The sequence below is a fragment of the Pteropus vampyrus genome, unplaced genomic scaffold (genome assembly GCF_000151845.1).
Source record: "Pteropus vampyrus isolate Shadow unplaced genomic scaffold, Pvam_2.0 Scaffold168, whole genome shotgun sequence".
In the NCBI taxonomy this organism is placed as follows: domain Eukaryota; kingdom Metazoa; phylum Chordata; class Mammalia; order Chiroptera; family Pteropodidae; genus Pteropus; species Pteropus vampyrus.
This window is the reverse complement of record NW_011888949.1, coordinates 33,573-38,927: the sequence shown is the minus strand read 5'-3', so window position 1 is coordinate 38,927 and position 5,355 is coordinate 33,573.

The window sequence follows — 5,355 nt, the reverse complement described above, 5'->3', positions numbered from 1 at the left end:
TGCTCTAAAAGGTAACCAGGGCACTGCATCCTCCTCCCTCCCTCCCTCTCTCTCCCTCTCCCTCTCTCTCTCTCTCTCTCTCTCTCTCCATCCACATGCATCTTGAAAAGGCAACAGCAAGAAGGCAGCATCGTCCACCCAAGGAGAAGGCGCCCGCCAGGCACCGCAGCCGGTACCTTGGCCTTGGCCTTGCAGCCCCGGGAACCGTGAGAAGTAAAGAAGCTGTCTCGGCGGCCCGGCCACGTGTCGTGCCGTAGCAGCCTGAGTGAGTAAGACACGGGCTGGCATCTGAGAGCGCCCGGCCCAGGCAGGGGGGCGGTGGCCCGAGGGAGGTGACCCCGCTGGGTGAGGAAGCTGGGGCGGGAGCTGGGGCCAGAGAGGGAAGGGCCCGCAGGCCAAGCTGTGGGCTTGGCTTCTCCTCCGAGAGCAAGGTGAGTGAGCACGGCAGTGCGTGGACGGGGCCTCCCTTAGCACGATCCCCGGAGCTGCCAGGTAGAGGATGGACAGGAGGAGAGTGACCGTGGGAAGGGGAGGGCGGCCAGGGTGACTGACCGAGGTCTGTGCCGGGGGGCGGCGTGGCAGTGGTGGCATCTGTTTGATTCTGGGGACATTACAGGAGAAGTCTGTCAACGGTGCCATTTGGAACAGAGCGGACACACCCAGGGGTCAGGACGCGGTTACATCTGTCTCCCCTTTGCGTTCAGAGCCCCCTCGGAGGCTCTCGGCTTCTGTTCTCACGGAAGAAGCCCTTGGCACATCGCTGCGTGGCAGGCCGACGCTCCCGGACCCCTCGGCCAAGCCCGAGTCCTTCCCTCCCTGGAGCGCGTCGCCCCGTCACACCCCCTCCCTCCCGCAGCTCTGCACACCCTCTGTCCCCAAAGTCCCTCTCTGTCTTCGTAGCTTTGAAGACAACCCCTTCGCTGCCCTCAGCGGTCACCTTTGACACGTCGGGGCGCCTCGCCTGGTTTCTCGGGCAGAGTCCATTTCTCTCTCATCTGGACACAACTGTGACACTTTGAAAACGCTTTTCCGAAACACCGTTGCACTCTCAACGATGTGTTTACTGCCTGTGCCGTCACCGGACTGCAGGCTCCTTAAGGACAGGTGCCTCGGTGGGATCCCGTTCCCAGCGCCTGGCGCAAAGCCGGACGCCGCGCGCGCAGGGCTGCGTGCTGAGCGACGAGTCCGTCAGCGCCCGCGTAAGAAGTGACCGTTATCTGTTGGCACGCGTGGCAGAAAAGCCATCGGTGGCTGGTGCAGAGGGCAAAGCGTTAGCACAAGCCCGGTCGCACTAACACACAGCCGCAGTCCTGGAAGACGTAATGGGAGGTGACATCTGCAGTTGGCCGTCCCCTTGTCCCCAGCGACATCATAATGCTCGCAGTTATTTTTAATGCAGGCAAAACGGAAACAGTGAACTAAAAAAACAGGCTAAACCTGTCCCTCGGTTGTGTGTCGTTTGAAATACAAAATTCATCGTTTTGGATGCCGTTCTCTTAATAATCTGCGATTGGAGCTTGATATCTTATGTGGGATCGTACGGCTGAAATACAAATTAGGTTAATCATTACAGACGCCATTGCGTTGTGTGGCTGGCGCCGGAACGACCCCAGGGCGCGCGGCCTTGTCCTCCCGCGGTCACAGTGTCACCCACGCGTTTACGTCGGGGCACACACCCGCACCCTCTGCCCCCAGGTTTAAATCGGACACGGGTCATCTCGGCCCGAGCCGCGCACATGTCCCGGAACTTCTCTCTGTCATCCCTCGAGCCTTACGATCCGCACGTTCCATTCTTAGCTCTAAGGAGGGGAAATCAGGATTTTAACTTTAGTTGGGTCCCCAAAGTCGGGTGGCCCGGGGTGCAGCTCTGCGACTCCACGGTAAAGCCATGCATCCCTCACGCAGGGAACACCCGCCTTGAACGTTTTGGGTACACATCTCACGGCGGTTTGTTTTCTGCGGCGTAAGCAAAGCCTCACGCGGCCAAAGGGGCGGGAGGCGTAACGAACGGCAGAGGTGACACGATTCTGACGAGAGGCAGGACACTCAGGCCTCTCCCTGAGGCAGCAGCAGCACCGAGGCGTCTGCGGAGCGGCACACGCTGGCGTGATTGGGGTGACGGGAGGAGGGCAGGGGACCACGGTGACAGCGCAGGTCCAGACCTTGCCGGCCATGATGGGGACACAGCTGGCGACGTTGCATTTTACTTCCCTCTGCTAAAGGCAGAGGGGTCGTCCAGATGGCCCACGCACGAGGGAAGGAGGACGCGAATTCGACGATTTCTCTCGCGATAATCCGTCTCTGAGCCATTCGATGTCCTCGTCTACCCAGCAGCTTCCAGGATATCACGACGAGAAGAGGGGACCTGGCCCCCAGACCGAAAGCAGCCTTTCCTGGGATGGAAGCAGGCCCCGGGTACCTGACTGAGAGTCTGCAGTCTCCAGGGTGCCTGGGAGTCAGCCGCTGCCCTTCCCAGGCTAGGCTGGCGGCGAGGACAGAAGCCGCCGTGGGCCGGGAGGACGGGGGGTGACCGTCCGGCAGAGCACTGGGCAGTCCGAGAAGGGGGGCTTCTCCACTCCCCAAAGTGCTCCCCTCCTCCACGAGTGCTCTTCCGTGTCTGCTAAGACCCCCGGGTGGCTTTTGTTAGTGGCGAACTTCAGGACCAGGTGAGGGCTGGCTCCCTGTCAAAGACTCTGTGACTGACCGTGGGGCTGGGGGCGGGGCGGGCAGCCGTTTCTGCAAGGTGGGGGTCCGGGGGGTGGGGCAGCGGCCACCGTCCTGGGAGCGGGAGGCGGTGCTGCTGGCGGAGACGGAACCCCACCCGTCACTACACTCCTGCGGTTGTCACTCGTCAGAAATCGGAGTTGGCTGACAGGCCGTCCTTCCGAGGACGAGCCATGAACCGCAGGCCATCGCTCCCTCAGTGCCAGATGCGGCCAACGTCCCCGTGATGCCACACACTCTCGGGCGCCCGGCTCCGCGCGTGTCTGATGCCTGCCCCACCGCTCAGGTCCCCAGGGGCTCTCCGCCACCGCCCCGTGTCCGCCTGGGGGCTGGGCTGGGACCCGCTCTCCTCCTCTGCGAATTCAGAAACTCCCACAGCTGCCTATTCCACACAGCACGACTTTATACTCCTGCCTGATGGCAGAGCACTTCGAAATCACATCCTCCGCCACTTACTGAGACAGCTAGCTGTCACCCCTCCGCCTGCAGCTCAGCAAAACTGCCTTTGGAGGCTAAGTCCTGCTCTATCGGTCCTTCTAGAAAAACAGAAACAATCAACATCACCACCAACAACAGAAAACCCGTGGGAGTCGACGACCGTAATCATATAGACTTTAACCCGCCTTATTCATTCTTCTTTGCCTGCAGGTTCAACGTCAGAGCTCAAATTCCTTCCGCCTCTTCATTTCCTTGACTGTCTTACAGCTCCTTGAAGAAATGAATTCAAAATCCAAGTTATCCCTCCGTTCGGAGCCCAGTCTGACCTGGATCTAGTTCGCGATGGTGTTTTGGAGGTGGCCCGTTGTCCCGTGTGTCACCAAGAGCGGCGGCAGCGTGACCTGATGGCCGTCAGGAGTTTCCACACTGCGCCGCGCCCCCGGGGACCGGCTTTGGGCGGAAACGCGCTCACGGGGGCGACGGAGGAACTTAAAGTTCCTTGGCGTCTGTAGCGTTCACGCCGCCGCATGTGGCGACGACGTCTCAAAGTCCTCTTTCGATAGAGGGGCCTTTGCACCGACCCGCTGAGCCCCACGGGCAATTCCGACACAAGTCCGAGACCGGGCCGCGTTTTGGCCAGCTCGGCCCCTCACTTCTCAGGGTCGAAAAGCCCCGCGCGTGCTCAGGACACACGGAGTCACACACCGACAAGTCTCAAAGGCGAGACCCGCCAGCCGCGGGATGGCGGAGCCCAAAACGGTGCGAGCTCGTTCTTTCAGACGGGCTTGCCAGCCTCCCGCACGGCGTGCGAACCCCCTCGGTGTGAAGGGTGTCGCCACCCTCCTCCCGCCCGGCGCCAGGGCCCACGTGTCTGTCCCTCCCTCTCCGCCCCCCTCGCCCACAAGTCGGTGGCCAGACCTGGGTCAGAAGTCCCCTCCAGGGTTCTAGAGACGGGACCGAAAGATTCCAATTTCTTCTTGACGATGATCGTGAGGCACGAGTCGAGAGCAGGGGGGCGGCGCCCACTCCCAGGTGGCACGTGGACCCGGAAGGGGACAGCACAGACTCGGAGCGCGAGAAGGACCCCTGAGAGGGACCGAGGCGCAGAGGGACGCGGCAGAGACAGAGGGTCCCTACCGGTGTCCGGTGCTTGACTTCATTTGCCTCCTAAGGCCTTTTCCTTCGATTTAATGAGACGCTCCTGTTTCTTTAGGAAATATTTTATTTCCCCTTTTTCTTGAACTAGTTTGAGCTGGTTTCTGAACCTTGAGAACAAAGACTCTGAAGACACAAAGCTGCCCGGCCCAGGAGTCCCATCTGTGCCCTGCCTCTCCGACGGCGTCCGCGTTCATTAGTGAAGCCACGCGCTCCACTTTTGGGGATGTATTCTGGCCCAACCTAGACTCGAAAATGAAGTAAACGTGTTAACTAATTGCTTGGTTCACGATTTCAAGAATTGCTAATTTGACACGTAATTTTCTTTGAAGAGACTGGTCTATTTTCCCGTCGGTTATTTTTCCAGGGAAACTCAGTGAAATTTAGCAATTCCCTTAACAGACCCTCGAGGACCCACACTTGTCATCCGTCAGCGCTGGATTCCAGCCTCTTGGTGACAGTGGAAGCGCATGCCAGCCAAGACAGTTGGCACAGCAGAATGTCCCCGGAGGTGGTCACTGTTTTCGGCATCAGCTTCCTCCAAAAGCTCCAGTATTTCTAAACTCCAGCTGGCCTACAATGGATCTGTGTAGTAGGTCCAGATTTCAAGCCGCTTTTTGTCATTAAGAATGGCCTAGTACTGGGGTTTCCATTTAGTTCGGTCTAACAGAAAGACTTGTACCCCTGGAGAAATCCTTAACCACGGGGTCAGCAATCCGAACGCCACCTGCAACCTTGACGCCCCCGCCACGTACCCTCCCGCTCACGGGTCCTGGAGGCGGGGATGCGGACATCTCTGACAGATGGCCATTATTTTGCCTACGACCACGGTGCAGTCCACATCCTGAAATGTCACATGCCGACGAAAACAACCACCCGCGCGCACAGCCTGGGTGGATGTCAGGACGTAATTTTAAGTGAAATGGGTCAGACACGAAGGACACATGCCGGACGATTCCTTTTACGTGAACGTCGCCGATGCGCAAACCGCAGGTGTGGGGGAGACTTCGGTCTCCAAAGATAAGCAGCAAAGGCATT